Source organism: Monodon monoceros, unplaced genomic scaffold, assembly GCF_005190385.1.
Source record: "Monodon monoceros isolate NGI ecotype Baffin Bay Population unplaced genomic scaffold, NGI_Narwhal_1 Super_Scaffold_19, whole genome shotgun sequence".
In the NCBI taxonomy this organism is placed as follows: domain Eukaryota; kingdom Metazoa; phylum Chordata; class Mammalia; order Artiodactyla; family Monodontidae; genus Monodon; species Monodon monoceros.
The window spans coordinates 43,552,039-43,571,845 of record NW_021703775.1 but is presented as its reverse complement, the minus strand read 5'-3'; the positions used below and the strand labels follow the sequence as shown (position 1 = coordinate 43,571,845).

Sequence of the window (19,807 nt, the reverse complement as noted above, 5' to 3'; positions counted from 1 at the left end):
TAGTGTGTACAAGACCAGTAGAGTTAAGCCAAAGAAAGTAGAGAAGAGGTAATGATGAATAGAAGAGGAGAAATTAATGAAAGACAATAGAGAGTATCAAGCAAAGATTAATAATAAAAGGAGAGAGAATAAACAATATTTGGAATGAAAAATACAGTCACAGTAGTGATTTACGGAAATACAAGAGAACATGTTGGACAGGCTTGTGCCAGTACATTTTCTTTTCTTTTTTTAAAAAATTTTTATTGGAGTATAGTTGATTTACAATGTTGTGTTAGTTTCAGGTGTACGGCAAAGTGAATCAGTTATATATATATATATATCCACTTTTTTTTTAAGATTTTCCCATATAGGCCATTACAGAGTATTGAGTAGAGTTCCCTGTGCTATACAGCAGGTTCTTGTTAGTTATCTACTATTTTATATATAGTAGTGTGTATATGTCAGTCCCAATGCTGGTACATTTTCAAACTTGGATGAAATATATGAATTCATGGAAATGTATAACTCATCAACACTGAAATGCAGTGAAAGGCCTAAATAGACATAGAAATAATAAATAGAATCAAGAATTTAAAAAGAATCTTTCTACAAAGTTAGCATGAGGCTAAATGATTTTGAGACAGATACTACCTAACCTTCAAGGAGCATATAATCTATTTCTTTTCATTACTAAACATTCAACAAATATTTACTGTGTGCCTGTAGCATGCCTACTACTGTTCTAGGCCCTTAGGATACATTGTTAAACAGAACAAAGATCTCTTCCCTCTTGGAGTTTCTAGCAGAGGAGAAAGACAATAAATAATAATGATAAAAAGTAAACGAAACATATTAGAAAGTGATAAGTGCTATAGATAAAACAATAGGTAGAGGTGAGTAAGGGGATTGCGAGTCCTGGGGGTAGGGAGTGGGGAGCAGATTGGAGTTTTAAATAGGGTAAGCAGAGGAAACTTCACTGAAAAGATAAAATTTTGGCAAAGATTCAAATAAGATGAGGGATTTAGCTAAGTGCATATTCTGAAGAAGAGCATTCTAGGAAGAGAGAAGAGCTAAGCAGAGGCCCTAGGACGGGAGCATGCTTAGGGTGTTCAAGGAATAAAAAGGAGATCAGTGTGACTGGAACAAAGTGAATGAGAGAGGCCAGATCAAGTAGGATCTTACATGATATTGTAAGAAGTTTGGCTTTTATTCGTAGTGAAATGGGAAACCACTACAGGATTTTGAACAGAGGACTCAAAATGTGATTCATGTTTTGCATGGATCACTCTGGCTCCTGGGTGAAGAATAGACTGTGTGGGGCCAGTGGTAGATGCAGGGAGATCTTTTAGGAGTCTATCAAAGTAATACAGGTGAAAGATGATATTTCTTAGACCAGGGGGTAGCAGTGGAGGTGGATAGTGGTTACAGTATGATGGTAGAGCCAGCATGATTTCATGGTGAATTGGATGCGGCGTATAAGAGAAGGAAAGAAGTCAAGGATGACTCTGTGGATTTTGACCTGAGCAGCTGATAGGATGGAGTTGCCAGAAGCAGAGATAGGGAAGGTTATGAGAGAGCAGACCTTTGCAGGAAAATCAGAAGTTTGCTTTTGGACATGTTAAGTTTGAGATGACTGTTGGACAACAGAGTTGAGATACCAAGTGGGTATTAGGAGTTTGGAGCACAGGAGAGGTCTGGGATGGGGATACATATTTGGAAATAATCAGCATACATGATATTTAAAGCTGTAGTTAGAGCTTGCTGAAATCACCAAGGATGTGAGCAGCGATAGACCAAGCCCTGAGGCCTCCAAAATTACAAGGTCAGGGAGAAGAGGAAGAACCAGTAAGAGACTAAGGAGAGACCAGTGAAGTAGGAGAGAATCTGAAAATGTGCAGTACGCTGAAAGCCAAATGTATAAAGGAAAGTGTTCAACTGTGTGACGTGGTGCTGATAGGCCAGGTAAAACGAGAGTTGACCAATGGATTTTACAACAAAAGTGATGGAGGTCAGAATAGGTTTTAAAGGGAATGGGAGGAAGGAAATTGGAGACAGTGAATATTGATAATTCTGTTGAGGAATTTGCCAAAAAGGGAAATAAATGGAGTCATCACTTGACAAGACAACTTTTAGAGGAGTGGTAGGGTGACAGCTTGACTGTAATGGGTTTAAGAGAAAATCCATAAGGGAGAAAGTGAAAATAGCAAGTATATACGACTCTTGCCATTTTGCTCCAAAGAAATGGGATGGTGGCTGGTGGGGAGAGTGGGTCAAAGAAAACGTCTTTAAAATGGGAGAAAAAGAAGTATATGTGCATGTTGTTGCGAATGATTCAGCAGGGGGCAAAAATTAATAATGTAGGAGAGAGAAAGGAGAATCATTGGAGGGATGTCCTTGAATAGGTGAAAGCAGATGGAATCTAGTGCCTATGTAGGGGGAAAGGAGTCAGCCTTTAATAGGAGCATGACAAGTTCACCTATGGGAACCAGAAGGCAAAGTATGAGGGTGTAGTTGCTGGTTGGTGGGTAGAAGTGATGATGGAGTCTATGAAATTCTCTTCTCTTTGCTTCAGTGTTCTCGGTAAAGGAGAAAGCAAGATTCAACTCAAGTGAGAAAGAGAGAGAGAATGAGGCAGTGGGAGTCTGGGGAGAGAGGGGTAGGAAATCGTTTTCTAGAGAATCAAAGAGTGACTGGATTACGACATATGGTATGATTGTCACACAGCATTAAGATCATGAATTTGAAGTGAGGCACATCGGCATGGTTGTGAATTTCTCTTCAGCCACATTCATTTACAGGTGCAGCATGAGTAAGCAGAGTTGGATTTAGTCAGAGCTGAAGCAAGAAGGGCAAGAGAATGATTATAATCTTGATCTTAGAATCTAAGCTAGAGGAGTAAAGGATGTATAGGGATGGGGGACAGTGAAAAGGTGGCCTGATCAATGGATTGGAAGACCCAGGGAATTGGGTCCCTGGGTTTAAGTACCAGAGTGAGCTAGAAGGATGAGAGATAGTGGTCTGAGAGTGGACTGCAGGGAATTGGTTAGAACCCTACTCCTCCATCCAACTTGGGCTCCAATGAGGCATATTGAGGACGAGGTCATTGCAGGGGAGGAGGTCAGTGTACCAGGAGGCCTGGGTGGGAAGGATCACCTGTGTGTATATTGAAATCACTGAAAGATAAGATGAGAAAGAAGTGAGGATAAGCCAGGAGCTAAAATCCTTGAGAAATGAGGGAGAAATGACATGAGAATAGCAAGAATGCAGGGTATTAGGTGATTTAAACTGATGCCAGGAGATTTAAAGCTGTATTCTAGGGCCAAAGTTAATTATATAACACCACCTCCTTTGGCTAAATTAGTTAGCCAAAAGGCAGACAAGTTTAGAATTTGATATTACTTAATGTCACAGAGCCTGTATTTTATTATTTTTTTCTTTCTCAGAGTGTGCAGAAGAAAGTCACACATATGTTAGGTGATCAAAAACAAGGAATGTATATGTTTTTGAAAATTGGAAAGTGAGTAGTGATAATACTTTTTGAGTTCAGTGCGAAATGTTATTCTCTTTTGGGGTCTTTCATTCTGCTTGTGCCCTAGAGTATGGACTAGAAACTACTGAGAAGAACAAAATACGATTTTAACTTTGGGCTTGAAACATTCTGGCTATAAAAGTGTTTTAAGGGGAGTAAGGAGAGCTAATACAAAATCTCAGAAATATCTAGTCAACCAGAGGCAGAAAGAGGGAAGGGGGAGGGAGAGAAAGAGAAAGAAAAAGGAAAGAAAAGAAATATGAGTAAAGAAAGAAGATGGCTTTGGGGGAAGAGTACAGTTTAGCCACAAATCTGCACATCACAGAATTGTGAACGTTTAAATTCTCTGGGAAACAGAAACAGCATGATGTTTTAAAAGCTAAACTTAATATAAGATGAATGAAGAGAGCCTGTGAATTGTATAATTTTTCTTTGACTCCTCAAATATCATTCAGTTCTTACTTGTTTTGAAAGGAATCTCTCATTCTTGGCCTAAATTCTTTAAACAAGTGTGTTTGTTTGGTGACTTAGCATACAGAAATATTGTTCTTTGGGCTAGGCCACCCAGTTTAGAAAGCTGAGGGCCTCTGTACTTAAGACTCAAAAGAATGTTGGTAGACAAGAGAAGGAGATGTACACTTTGTTAATTTCCTCTGTTTCCCATAGACCATTAAGCTGTGTTTGCAAAGGAAATGGTAAAAAAGAAGCTTTGAGTGATTAACCAAGCAGCTTTATAGCTGCAGTCATCTCTATTGCCTCTTAGAAATAGCATATAAATATAGAAGTAGGGAGAAAATATTTGAGTTACCAGGGTGTGGGTAATGAGTTACTCTGGGAAAGTTAATAATTATGATTTAATCATTTTCTACCACTACAGCACTCATAGAGAGCAAATATACATTATTGTGCCTAATAAAACTGTTAAGAGGCTGAGGTCTGTGTAGGGTGGCGGGTAGAGCCAGGTGACAGGGGTGACCAAATCAGCCAGGGATACACAGAGCCACCACAAAAATTCAAAATATAGGTCAAAACACTAAGTAAAATGTTTGTAATATCTAAATGTTAAACATACATAATCATTCTACCCTAATTGAGATAAAATTAATTTATAAAAATAATGAAATTGATACTGTAGCAAATGAGTAAAATTCAGTTAATCATGAAAAATCGAAATAATATTATTGGATCTTTTAAAAAATAGTGTGATCTTAAAAAACAAAGTTCATTGATGGTGTCATCATTGCAGTATGAGCATAGTTTGGGGTCAGAAATTTCCAGCAGCTTTAAAAACTCAGGCTCTACATTAGTAGCAGAATGGTGAACAGAGTTTTGCTCTAATTCTTAGTATTTTCTTCTTAGCTGTCATTTTAAAATAATTTCTTTTTGATCTTTTTTTCTTTAGAAACAGGAATATTTTTATGTTTTAGCACATTATACCCTCACTGCACCCTATGAACTAGCAGGTAGGAAAACTGAGGCACAGAAATAATAAGTAATTTGCTCATGGACACATAGAAAATCGCAAAGTCAAGAAATGAACCCAGATAATCAGACTCCGAAGCTCTTCCTGTTAAACACTGCAGGGTACACTCTGAGCCTTTCTCAGCCTCAATTCTCTCGTCTATAAAATATGGTCTATAATTCTTATTTCTCATGGTGGTTGCAACAATTAAATAAGATGTAGAGCTTGGGCAGGGGAGATGTTCTTTATCTGCTTCTGTATTGCTGTCTTTATCTGTTTCTGTATTGTTTGATTTGTTATAATGAGCATGAATTATTCATGTATTTTTAATCAAGAAAAAAAAATGTTCAGGCCTATAAGAGTGTCTGGCACAGAGAGGCACCCAATAAAGTCATTATTATGTCTGAGAGCAAAGTCAGAGTTTCCATTTGAATCAACAGGGATTTGTCATCTCTGGAAGCTTGGGTGCAAAGGGAAGAAATAAGATAGGGGAACAGCTAGAAGAGAATCCAGGATAGAGGTTTTTACTTGCCAGTGAGAGGGGCTTGTTCATCTTAAAGTGAGGGTGGGAACCATTGGGAGGGAGAGCGCACTGGTTTAGGCAAGTGGGAATTAACCAATGGAGCAAAATTCCAAGGAATTTGGGGTTGGGGGAGTCCTAGAACTTTGGATGAATTAACTTACTTTGCAGAAGATTAACAGTGACTTGTTAGTCAATAAGGCCCATTTTCTAAGGTAACAAAAAATATCATTTTGGAAAATGAGAAAGGAATTAAAAGAACTCTGGTTTTCTTTACTTATCTGCCTGGTTCTGGGGGATATGAGAATAGGTTTTCTGAAGAGGAGCCATCAGTTTATTTTTCCATTTGTGGATTACAATGGTAAAACGACTGTTGGCAAAAGAACATCTTTTCAAGCAGCTTCCCTTGGTGTAGGTCAGAGGGGCAACAAGAGGAGTTATTTCTGCAGCTGGAAAAAAGGTTCAGAGCTGTCTTCCTGGAGACAGCTCCCATTTCAGAGTCTAAAATAGATTTGAATTACTGTGCTATTGGGGAATGGGGGCCTATTCATTCTAAGCACATCTGTTGGTAACTGTTGAAATTCAAATAAATTCAAATAAAGTGCAAGTAATGCTCGTTTTACACTTATCGATTTCAAGGAGTGTTAAAAAACACATATACAGAAAACCTACACTCCAGTCACTGACACTGCCTAAGACACAACATGGAAAGCCTTGATTTTCTGCCAACCATAGTTCCTTTGAACCTGAGCCACCACATTTTAATTCCTTTAAAATGCTCCTTCCTCCCTACCTGAACTTTTCAACTGAGATTCATTTTCATTTCAAAAGTTTAAATATGAACTATATCAAACAGTTCTGTAGTTTGATTTTGATCATTCCACAGCCTTCAGTAGTGAAATGAGGAGGTTAGACTATTAAACTCATAAAGCCAGGATTGAATAAATGCATTTTTCTCTTTGTCTCCTCTCCAGTTTTAGTAAATAAAAAATTTCAGTTAGGTGCTGTGATTAAGGAAACTTGGTATATCTATTTATTTATATATGACTCCAGTCCATAAAGGATTCAAGGCATCTTTAAGCAGGCAAACACAGGACAGAAGAATAAGGGAAATTCCTTTTTTTCAATTAAGCCATGACTCTCTTATAAGGAAATTTGATCTATCAAATGTATAGAAAGAAATAGAACCATTTTAAGGTTGTGAGTTTTAATTTTTTTCTTAATAGTTAAAATTTTGAATAGCGTTTCAAGTACCATATTTATGTCATTACCTTGGAGTTTACAGTGTTACAAGTAGATACCACACCAAGTACATTACATGAATTATCTCCTTTAGTTTAAACCTCATAATTACTCTATGAAGTAGTATTATTTCCATCTTATAGATAAAAGTATCCAAGGCCTACAAATAAATAATTTGCCCAAAGTCACATAACGAGTCAGGATTCAAATCCATGTCTGTTATTCTGAGTTATTAACTCCTAATCTAAATTATGCCTTATACATGGGAGGCGGTGAAAGAGAAGATCAAAGACCATAAAAGTAAATAGAAATATATTAGAAATTACAGAAAAGAAATTTACATGTAAAAGGAGACATTTGTCTAAATCCAGGCAAACTTTTACAGAAAGTATTATGGTAAAAATAAAGCATCAGGAAGGAAGAAGACAAACATGGTACCAACAGCCCAGAGCAGGGCTCCACAGACAAAGGTGTGGCAAAATCACATACTCAGTTCTCAAGGTGTGTGCTTGCCTTCTCTAGTGCCTTTGGGAAATGTGAGTGCTCTCTGTAAGGTGCTGGAGGGTGAAAGATCCTTACTCTAGGAAACTTCATAACTTACCAGCTGACACTAATATTTCTGGTTTCTTCTAACTCTTTGCTTTCATCTGTATGTTGAAAAATACAATCAGTATTAGAGTCTGTTGTTTAATAACTAGTATTGTTCAACTGCTAGTATAGGGGTTTCCTGATTCCTTCCCAATCTTATTTACAGAAAAAATATCATCCATGATTCCACTATTCTTTGTCAATAGTGATTTTCATTTTTGCCTTTTTTTGATGTGCATAAGTAGAATTATTATTTGGCTCCCTTCCACCATTAAATAATAACATTTTTTCAGTTTTCATAATTATAATTCTAAGGGCTATATAATAGTCTACTGAATTGATATAGTATAATTATATTGGGCATTTTTTTGTTTGTTTCCAGTATTTTGCTATTATATCCTTCCAAGAACTGATTAATGTATATAATTTAATTGTATTTCTTCATAAGTGAATTGTATGTTTATATCCTTTGACCATTTATCTCTTGAGGTTTTAAAATTTGTGAAAATTTGAGTTAGTTCTTTATGTATTATATATACACTACTTTTCTACCATGATCAATACAAATGTTTCCCAATTATGTTTCCCTTCTTTTAATTTTGTTAGTTGTTTATGTTACAACCATTTTTTTACTTGATGTTTTTGAGCTATTTATTTTTTCCTTTGTGATTTTCATTACTGCCCTGAGCTTTACAAAGATACTATCCCTCTAAAGATTTCATTAATATTTGATTTTTCTTTTCTCATAGCTTTGCTAAGAATTAAAGCAAATATTTGCTCTTTAATCCACTAGAGGCTTATTCTGGCAATGTGGTATAAGAGCTGATCTAAATCACTTTTTGTTTTGTTTTGTGTTTGTTCACCAGTTACCCTGGCAATTATTAGAGTTTAATTAGGCAATTATTAAATAGAATTAGGCAGTTATTAAATAAATATTATTTTCCTTAATTTTATGATAGTTATATAATATATTACATTTATTTCTATATGTCCCACACTTCTGTATTTTAATCATTTAATTAATATACTTTGTTTTAGGGTTTCCTGGGAACTAGATCAGCATCATAACTTGTGGTTTCTTTGTTAGTGTAGAATTTTAATATTTAACAAATAGTAAATTTTACTTGGTGAAATTCATTTTCCTATATGATAACTGTATATATCTCAATTTGTTCATCTTGTTTTATATATTCTAATACACCTTTATAGTTTTATTTACATATAGCTCATAAGTCTTTATAATTTTCTTTATAACTGTCATGGGCAATTCTGTTAAGTTTATCCATCCCCTTTTTTTTTTTTTTTTGAATGGAATTTCTTTCCTTTTTATTATGTTATTGAGCTGGTGGTTACCAGGATAAAGAAAGCCCCTAATTATGGTAAATTCATTATAAACCCGGTCACTTTGATAAACTCATGGGCTAATAAATTTAAACAGATTTCTTAGGATTTTTATACATGCAATGCTTTCTGCAAATAATCAGTTTTCTCTCTCCCTTTAGTGTATCATTCTATTGGCACAAAGCGAATACCCATTAAATGGCAGTTGCTGTTTCTGTATTAAAAAGAATATTAGGTGAGTCAGGAAACTTGAATCCTACTGTCAGTTCCTCAACTAAGAAAGCCATCTATGAAGCACCTTCTGTGGGTCAGGCACCATGCTAGGCACTTTACATAGTCCATCTTGCCTAAGGCTTAGAGTAAGCCTACAGAGTATATATACTATAAAATATCATAGGTAAGGGAACTGATAGGTAAGTTTAGCAGGTATAGAAGCCAAGGCTGGCCCATGCTAGGCCCCCAATAGCAATAAAAAATGGAACACGGAAGTGTCTAACTGTGGCAGTCTGTGCGTGAAAGGCCATGGGCCGATGGCTCTGGAGCCCTTGACCTGGCAGGTTTCTTCATTCCCTGGGGACAGCACTGACCACTGAACTTTGGCCAAGGGTCTGAGGAACTAGGGAGGCATGGAGAAGCTGCATCAGCTCACTTTCATCCTTATCTTGTACATATGCTTCACACTTCCTGCTTCCGGGTCACGCAGTAAACGTGAGTGAAAGCAGTCCTGAAGGAAGTCTGTGTTCCCCTTCTCAACAGCCTTTCAACCCAGATCAGCCTTTTGAGGTCTGGCTTAGCTCAGTGGGTTAAGTAATTTGTCCAAGATTACCAGTGAGTGATGGGTAAGTGGCTTGCTCCACAGCCAGTGGTCTTGCAGTGTGGTTTGGGCAGGTCATTTCACCTTTCTGCTATAATTCCCTCATCTGTATGATGAAAGAGTCAGATAAATAATCCAGTTCTGACAGGCAGACTGTTGGTGAATACACCTTATACGCTTCTTCAAGACTGCAAATTCCTCAGAGACTATACTTTCCACGTTCTTGAATCACTCATATTACTTTGCACATAACAAATGCTCAATGAATATTTGTTGATGCAGAATGAATGAATGAATTGATCAATCAATTGAAGAAAATAGTCTTAATGTTTTTCTTTTCTTTTTTTAAAAAAGATATTTATTTATTTATTTTGGCTGCACTGGATCTTAGTTGCGGCATGCAGAACCTAGTACCCCCGACCAGGGATTGAACCCAGGCCCCCTGCCTTGGGAGCACGGAGTCTTACCCACTGGACCACCAGGGAAGTCCCTCTTGATGCTCTTCTCACAAGAGATTTTCAATGCTAGAACACAGGATCCCGCAGGGGCCCCTAAAATCTCATTTCACATTTCAACTGTGGAATCTTTTATAAAGATAGCATTTGTCATGAGCCTTTTTATAAGAAGATGCTTAGCAGGGGTCAGCTTGTTTTCATCTGAAAAGAATAAAGAATTGAGGTTAGGAAAGCAGGAAGCCTAGAAAGGAGCCAGGTTTGGAGCTGTGGTAGGTAGACTTTCCTCTAACAAAGCTGTTTCGGCTGTTTTTATCTTTGTGCTGCTGTTCTAGCAACACTATGACAAAACTGTGACTATTCAAACTTAATAAAACTAGAGTCTGTCCAAAATCAATTCTGAGTAAATAATGAACTGTGGGGAGCATACCTTAACACCTCTGTTTGGGCATGCTGTAGAAAACTACCAAATCTTATGTCCTGTCTATAATTTAAACACACAGTGTTTTAAATGCACCCTTAGAAGATCTAATAAAATTACTTGCATATTATTTAATAGTGTGTTCTCTTTTTATGCCAAAAAAATCCAAAGGAAGCTACCCAGCCCTCAGGAGGCATAGAATCTGTGGATTTTGTAATTACTGATTTTGAACTTAAAATCTCATTGAAGTCACTAGTTAATATTTCTAAATCTTTATATCTGAAAACTTCTGAGCATATATCCCAACAACCTTCCTGCCCCCTCTGCCATCCCCAGCCAAAGGGGGGAGGGAGGGAAGACCTGTACTGCCAATAGTCACAAAGGTTATTTCTGGAATAAAAACAAGGATTTGCAGCATGCACGAGTGTCTGGTTTTGTCTCTTGAGCTTTACAAAGACCAGCATCATATTGAGACTATAAAATTATTGTTCTCTGAAACTAAAAGAAAAATCTAGGAAAATTAAGCATTTTTGTTGAAAATTACTGAAATGTCAAATTTTTTAAACAAAGTTGTTACATAAAAGGAAGCATACGGAGGAAAAGCTATAAGGAGTCAAACTGTTCTTTATGAGCCACAGTATTTGCAGGAAAAGAAAACATGACAGAGACCACGCCAGTTTCTCTAACATGGATACAAAGGAGAATCACGTCATCAAAGCAGCAGGTTTGTGCTGCCACAGTAAAGATCATCGGTGGCGCTTTCCATATCCTTTAACTAAACCAAAATACCTGCATTCAGTTGCAACCTGAGAAACAGGCAATAAAGTCACAAATGTCTTTACTTTTAAAAAATATTTTTACCACTTTGTAATAGTGTTTAGTTTTATTGTCCCAGAACAGGAAAAGGAAAACATCATGTTGATTAAATTTTGGTAATAACTTACTCATTATGGGCATAATTTTTACATCGTCAATGTTATTTCAGTTTGCAAGAAGAGGTACAGGGCTCGGTTACAGAAAATATCATGGCAACCTGAACTGAGATGGTTCTGAATTCTCTAGACTGTTTCAGGTTTCCTAATATTAAAGTTCTACGCAAGGTAAGGTATGAAAGAAGAAAAAAACCTCATCTAAACAAGCTTGCTCTTAATAAATACACTAATAAAGTTTATTTTGACCTTGAGTTAAAATGATCCAGCTCTACTGGATGACTCTGATGGGGCTGCTCTTTTGTATTTATTCAAGTTAAATTTCAGATAAGCCCTTGAATTGTGTGAGCTCAACTATATTCTCTAAAAGAGAGCCAGACTAATGTGAACCTGAATCCAAGTGTACTTTTCCAGTAACATCTGACTAGTTGGATCTCATCTGTCATGTTATCTCACTATGTCACACTCCCAACCACAGGAAACTGAGGACTAGCTCTCACTAGGAGAAACTGATAGCTCTCAGAGTATGGATCAGCTTTGTAGGTATTTAACAATCCTCCTCCTAAGGAATACCAAGCTCTGAGAAATGATTAAGCAGATTTATAGAATCTAACATATTAAGCGAAATCCTTTTAGGAGAATTTGGAATGTCAGCATGTGCTGTCTTATGATGAACATCCAAGCCCTGCCTGGTTTGCCTAAGAGTATTTATAAGGAAAAAGTAAGTTCCAGTTTAATGTAATTTCTTATTAGTTAATATTTAGTCAAACAATAAAATGCAACATTAAGCATATCCCTAACTATATTTAGTATAATAGTTTACACAGCAATTGCTATGGGTTCTATATTTATGTATCATACATCTTTTTCTGGAAAAAAATTGAAGCTGGCTTAAATAGCTTACATGTTTGCCCTTTCTACCGTTAGGAGAAATTCCTTTAAAGAAATTATAAATGCCCCAGGTATACTCTTTTTAATATTTACTCCCTCTAATCATCCTCTGTGTGCACCTTGATTATTCATTCAGAAATGCAGCTAGGTTCTCATCTTTTCAGAAAAAAATCCACATCCTTAGCAAGCTGTACAAGACCCTTCACCATCTAGCCATGGCCCCGGTAATCCATTTTCATCTGTAAGAATCTCCCACTCAAAATGTCTGGTGTCTCCATGTTGTTAGTTTGGATATTTCAGCCACTATTTTCCTTTGTTAATAACACCTCATAAATATGTTAGTCTAACAGTTTTCAATATTATAAAACTTATTTACACACGGGGGAAAAATCACTTCTTGCATTACCACATTGGAGTTACTAAACCACTGAAAAGACTTATACCATTGGTAAAATATTACGTAGTATTTAACTCTGGATGTCATTACCTCCCAGCAAGAGAAATTGCCAATAAAATTTCAACATTCATTGTAATGACTTTGACTTCGATCACAAAAGCCAAGTTTTATATTTCGACCTGTGTTCAGATTGTTCTTTCCCATAGGGAAGAGAAAAAAAAGAAGAAATGTTTTATTCCCTTAGGCATCTTTCAAACTCATTCATAATCTTTTATTAATTTTAAATTGATACATATTTATTGGAGAATTTTGAAAATAATTTGAAAACAAGCAAAGAAAAAACGAAAGGAAACTACCCATATTTCAGGAGATACCCACTATTACCACTTTTTATGTCTTTCAAATATTTTTCTGTCATATTTTTTTTTACAAAACTGAGGTCATACTATATACTGCAAAACTACCGTTTTGCAACTTGCTTTTAAAAAACTTAATACCATGTATGTTTTAAATTTTTATTTATTTATTTATTTATTTTTTGGCTGCGTTGGGTCTTTGTTGCTGCACACGGGCTTTCTCTAGTTGTGGCGAGCAGGGGCTACTCTTCGTTGTGGTGCACGGGTCTCTCATTGTGGTGGCTTCTCTTGTTGTGGAGCATGGGCTCTAGGCGCGTGGGCTTCAGTAGTTGTGGCGCGTGGGCTTCAGTAGTTGTGGCGCATAGGCTCAGTAGTTGTGGCTCACGAGTTGCTCCGTGGCATGTGGGATCTTCCCGGACCAGAGATCGAACCCTGCATTGGCAGGAGGATTCTCAACCACTGCACCACCAGGGAAGTGCCATACGTTGCTCTTTTGAAATGAACTCAGTGATGTTGGAACACACGTAAAGAGCATGCTGCTGCACCATCATTAGGGGAGCAAGTGCAGGGGTTGTATTGTTAGAAGCAGGAAAGGATGACATTTGTCCAGTCACACAGCTTTACCTGGCTCCAAGCAGGAGCATGGATTTGTTGAAGTCTGTGGTGTGGTTTGTGGTCATGGAACAGAGAAGCTAACTGATCCACAGTGAATCAAACCCCAAATCTTATCATTTTAAATTCCATGTTCCCATTTACTGAGCTAACCAACCACAACAAGAGTAAACTAAAAACCAACATAAAGTATATCAAGTATTTGAGAACTGCTTTTTCATAAACCAATGGATTGGTAAATCTGGAAGGCATCTTGGAGATCATTTAGATCAGGCTTTGGCAAACTACATCCCAAGGGCCAAATACAGCCCACTGCCTGTTTTTGTAATTAGAGTTGTATTGTAATATAGCCAGGTCCATCGGTTTACATATTGTCTGTGGCTGCTTTTGCACTACAACAGCAGAGCTGAATAGTTGTGACAGACTATACTGACCACAAAGCCTGGCCCTTTATAGAAAAAAATTGGCAACCTCTTATTTAAACCAAACTTTTCATTTTAGAGATGTGGAGATTGGGAATCAAGTAGGTAACTTGAGAAAACAGCTGGCAGAATTCCCCAAATCCCCAACATCAGGATCCAGAGCTATCATCTCTTATGATTTTGGTAAGATAGAGAGCATTTTTACATCTTCTGGAAGCCCTACTCTACCTTCTTAGGCAGGGCGTCACTCCCTTCTCCACTGCCTTTCAGGCTTACGCAATGAAGACAATGAGAACGCCCTCCTCTACTCATACAACACCTCACACATTCCTTAATCATTGCATTTATCGTGCGGAATTGTAATCATTTGCTTTTCCCACTAAATTCTGAGTTCATCAGAGGCAGGGACCATGCCATATTTGTCTTTGTAGCCCAGGTTACAGAATAGATATCTAATAACTATGTGCTCAGTGGCTGGCATTTGCCACTTCATCTTCTGTGGCTATTTTAAGGTAAACTTGAGCTATTGTGAAGATAAAATGCAAACATTGTGATTCATAATTTTCTATTCCTGACCAACACCCCCCACTGAGATCCATCAATAGGAGATGTCCAGGGCCAAATACTATGGATAGAAGGCAAAAGTCTCAAATATTTTCATTGTATTTGCTAAGAAATGGCCTCAGAGCCAGTCTTGACCTATATTCCTGGCAAACGGACAAGAGGCTGATGTAAATCAAGGACAATGAGGATGCAAAAGAGATGAAAGATTTTTAGAATCAATGGGACATTATGGTTGATTGTGCACGGATGTTGAGTGTCAGAGACTCTCTAGATTCTGTCAAATTTCAGAATGCAGGAGGAAGAGCACATTGGACGAGGGAGGTGTGAGTGGGAAGGGGGTATAGGGTGTGGGTGGAGGTAGATACGGTACAATCAAGTGGGGAGATTCAGTGGACGGTGGATTATATGAATCTGGAACTTTCATGCTAAGTCTAGGTTTAGATGAAATCATTCAAAGAGTAGATAGAGATTAAGAGAGGAGATTAGGAGCAGAAACTCAGAGATCACCAAAGTAAGGACTGAACACAGTAAGAGGAACTCCCACTGAGAAGGAACCCCTGGAGACATAGGAGGAAGACAAAAGGTGGTGTCCTAGAAGCCTAGGTGGAGAGGAGAAATGCCAAGTAAAACTATTTTGAGGGGAAAAAAATATATGATGCTTTGGATTTAGTGATTTGGAGGTGTCTGATAACCTTTTGTCTATCCGATCAATCCTTTCACACACTGGCAACTGGAAATATTTTGGAAGGAAAGGAAAACTTTTCTTATATGTCAGTCACTAAAAGTATAAAGCTGGTAGGAAAGATGATGTGCTTTTACACAAATTGGTTCACCAACTACCTTTTCCAGAATATGTGTATCAAATGAGGATTTATACTTCCATTATCTCAGGCTTTTAATAAGTTCTAATAAAAACCCATTTGTGCTGTTCAGATTATACTCTCCCAATGGATGATCTGTCATCATCTGATATTTTATGCTGATTTGAGTACTTTTATATGATGGGCCTAAAATAAAACCAGACCTTCTCAATACATAAAATCATGTCCAAATGGGAGTTGTCTTGAGCTAGAATATCTAAAATCTTTTTTAAAAGGTTAAAAAGCAATGCTTATTTAGTGTATGGTAACAGTCAATAAGTATTTGTTGAATGAATGTGTAAATAAATAAATGGTATATTCTCCTATAATTTTTCAACTATATATTGTGGTGATTTTAAAACAAGTCCACAAATTCTTTGACACTCCTCTCACTAAAAGCGGGGTCTAATTCCCATCCCCCTGAATAAGGACCAATTTTAGTGACTGGCTTTTAGCAGATACAATGCAGTGGACCTGACCCTGAGAGTCTTCCAAGACTACGTTAGAATAGACAGTCCTCTTCCGCCTGGCTGGCTCGTTCTCTTGGACCCTGTGACTTTGGGCCCTTGAGCTGACAGATGTGTAAGAAGTCTAGCTACCCTGAAGCCACCATGCTGGAAAGAGCACATAGGCATGGAGAGAGTTGTCTGAGGAGCCTCAGCTGTTCGCAACCCCAGGTGACTGAGTTTTCCCAGGATCACCTGCCACACCTCTGAGTGACTGAGCCATCCAGTTATTCCATTCCTCAGCCTTCAAGCCACCCTCTACAGCATGCATGGCAGGGATGAGTTCTCCCCGCTAAGCTCTGTCCACATTGTAGACTTGTAAGCAGGATAAATATCGTTTAAGTCTCTAGGTTTGAGGGTAGCAACCACAGTAATGGGAACATTCCCTAATTAGAACATCGGCTATATGTTGCCATGAGATTCTTATTGCTTGATTGCCATGGAGAACATTATGATCCTTTAACACATTCCCATTCTGGCTAATTCTCTCTGTGGGAGGGGGCATTCTTGCAGTCACCTACTACAGTAGCCACTGGGTAGAACAGCCTTCACTTCCTTTACCTTTCCTAAATCTAAGGGAAAATATCAGAAATGTTGCCTTCTAAAATTGAAACACGTAAAATCACCTCTTTCAAAGCAAACTGCCTTAAGATGGGGTTTGTGTACATGATATGATAAGTGATAGGTTTTTCCTTGTCTCTGCCCTAAAAACAAGGACGTACTGGAATATGTTTCAGTATAATCGGAGAGTATCCTCAGGACAGGAACAAAGTAACTGTAAAGAAAACCACAGCCTCATTAACCTGTGTGAGGCAGTGATGTGGTAAGTGAAAAATGGTGGGTGGTGTAGAGTTTTTTAAAGGTGATCGATACCACCATTTCAGTGTTTTCTAGGGAAGAAGGTTTTATCATTATATAGTTTCTAGGCCACAATATGCCTAAACTGGAGAAAGAACAATCTATTGTAATTCTGTCTCATTAGCGTGCTTCCCCAATTGGAAAATTCTTGTACAGATGGATGATATATTTGACAAATAGAGCACCCAATATAAATGAATACATGGTATTGTTATTTTTCTAAATTGATCTCCTATGAATTTGGTTAGTATACATTTGTTCCCCTGAACTTGATCACTTCAGAGAAAGCTTTTAATATCAATTTCCTAGACCACTGAAGACCACTGGCATCTCCACCAATGTAATGATGCCTCATAGGATTCTATAGGAAGCTGCTAGCTAGTTTCTTTCTTTCTTTGATGTAAGTTTAGCTATAGCAGGAAATGGTGTGTGATTAGAAGAGGCTCCCAAACATAAGTCCTCATCTGGATGACTGCCAGATCAAATAGTACTTTCTAGACCCAGTGTCAGGGAGTCTGGTTTCTTCCACAGCAGGACCCATCTTCTGGCTTTAGCTTCATGGTTATAACTTCTGAGACTTCAGGCCTCTAATTCTATTCAAATGTAAACATACCACTCTGGTGAGTTTAGATTTACATGCCTAGTTTGAATGGCCTCATCTGCAAGTCATTTGGAAAACTAAATACAACAGTCGTTTACTATATAAGTAGCTTTCAATTCAAAAGAGGGAGATGTAATTAATTAAACTGCATTCTGATTCTAGTACTACACATTCTTTAATCATTTTATTAATGCTTCAGAGAAATAAAGCAATTTTAAAATGCAATATTAAAATTATGTAGAATTTTACGTTAGAAGAGGGGGAATCATTACGTCTGTCAACTTCTTCCATTAAATCCTTTTCTTTCTTCTCCCTTTTAGCCTCTAATCCTTCCCTCTTTCACTTTGTCACCTCCCACTAGACAGGTAACTTGGATATACAGATGATGTCCTTTTATTTGTCTAAGATTAATCCAGCTGTTGATAAATTAGATTTTTTTAATGAAAAATACAACAGTTTTAAGTCATCCTACGAGCATATACAATTTAAATTTGTTATCAGGGTGACACCACTTATAAGCTGAAATGGTCTTCTTACCTCCTATCATGAACCTCCCTATGAACTGAGTCACATGCTTACATTTAAAGATAAAACACCCTCCTAGGGGAAAACAAGAATGGAAAAATAATTTTTTTTTTTTTAAACCCTGGGAAGTTCAAAAAGATAAGCCATTTCCCTGAGACATCTCCATAAAGAAGAGTTTCACTATCTGATTTCCTGTTAGATATTTAAAGGTATTCTGAAAGCCCCCATCTTCAGGGTTAACATGTAAGTGCAGTAAGCTCTGTCACAGACGATCCCTTTAAAATGCAGCCCAACAGTCTTCCATTGACATTTACTTTTTCTGATTTTCCACCTATCAAATCTCCTGCTTGATCAGTGGTACTTGGGTCATTAGCTGCCTCTCCATTCTACCTTCGAACTATTCTTTTGATTCAATTCCGCACAAATTATTTCAAAGTGACTGTCAGGGAGAGCTTTGTGAGTTCGTCTTTAAAGTCAGTGCAGGCACCTCTCCGCTAGGCTTCCACGAGGCTGGCGGGCCTGGGAGAGCCGAGGCCCCAGCTCCTCCAGCAGCCGCAGCAAAGCGCTGCCCGCGGCGCTCCATCAGCACCACGCTCGCTGGAGGCTGCAGCCGGGTGGGTGCCCGCAGCGCCCACGCCGCGCTCAGCGGAGCATCCAGCCCGAAGCTGCCCTTGCCTGGCGGTGGCGGCTGAGAGTTCTCTGTCCGGTTGTTCAAGGCCCGGGTCAGGACGGCGGCCACGGAGACGGCTGCCCTGTAGATACACGTTTTTGTGACCTCAGAACGATGGGTGTCTCTCTGTAATGGAACAGGTATCTAGCAAAGTCGGTTGTAAGACAAAACTCTATAAATAAATCTCCATATCCCTGTCCAATAATTTCCTTTATAAAAATCAAGGAAACAGCATCAAGGAGAAAAAGAAAAAAGCAAAACACAATCCTCACAGCTTTATATGTTTAAACCTCACTTTGTTCCCAACATGACTTAAAGTGATTTGTAAGGCTATGTAAAACTGTAACAAGAGAGTGTACATTTACAAGTGGAAAAGGATAAAAAACAAGGGTGGAGACATAAAATAGAGCCAGGAGCTAGGCTTTAAAAAATGTCTGAAATAATGGCCTCTGCTCTGGGCGGGTCACAGTTTGGCTCTAAATTATCTAGTAGCCCTTTGTCAGCTAATGGCATCACCCCAACAATTCAATTTGCTTATGAGCATTTTGGGGGAGGTGGGGAGAGAGGTCAGGGTGAGGGGTGAAAATACAGGCGAGTCTGGCCAACTCCCTTCTCATTTGGCTCCATGTAGGAGTAGATTTTAACATAGCAGGAACAGAAAACATCCTAGACCGTGTGCCCTTAAAGCAATCCTCCTCGACTATTGTTCTTCTGAGGCAAGGCGCTTGTAAATACTGGAAGGCATTGAATTCAGAGCAGAGGTAGGCTTGGCCTGCCAAAAACAACCTTAAAGTTGTGTAAAGCTGCTGTGTCTCTCCTCTCCTCCACAGTCAGACAGCTCAAGAGATTGATCTGTTCTTGCTGTCTTCATTTCTTCACTTCCCCCTCACTCCTAAAACCATTCTAATCCGGATTCTACCCCCACCACGTCACTGAATCTGATCTTGCAAAGGTCTCCAAAGTATTCTTCAGTTCATCTTTTATTTGGGTCTCAGGAGCATTTGGAAGTTGACGTCTCTCTCCTTCTTAAAAATATTCTTTGTACTTAGTTTTCCTAATGTTGCAGGAAGGGGAATCCCTTTCAGGGTCCAAGAGTGGGCCCTTGTCTAATACTGGGAAATGAACTGTCTGAGGAGACACACGTGCTGACAAAGCAAGAGACTTTATTGGCAAGGGGCACCTGGGCAGAGAGCAGCAGCGTAAGGGAACCCAGGAGAACTGCTCTGCCACGTGGCTCACAGTCTCAAGTTTTATGGTAATGGGGT

The 19,807-nt window shown here is 38.2% G+C and overlaps 1 protein-coding gene across 1 annotated transcript in view; it reads left to right on the top strand.

The window, feature by feature from the left end:
• ACYP2 (acylphosphatase 2) overlaps nt 1-19,807 on the top strand; it is a 162,474-nt gene that overhangs the window by 129,391 nt on the left and 13,276 nt on the right. The window lies entirely within an intron of this gene.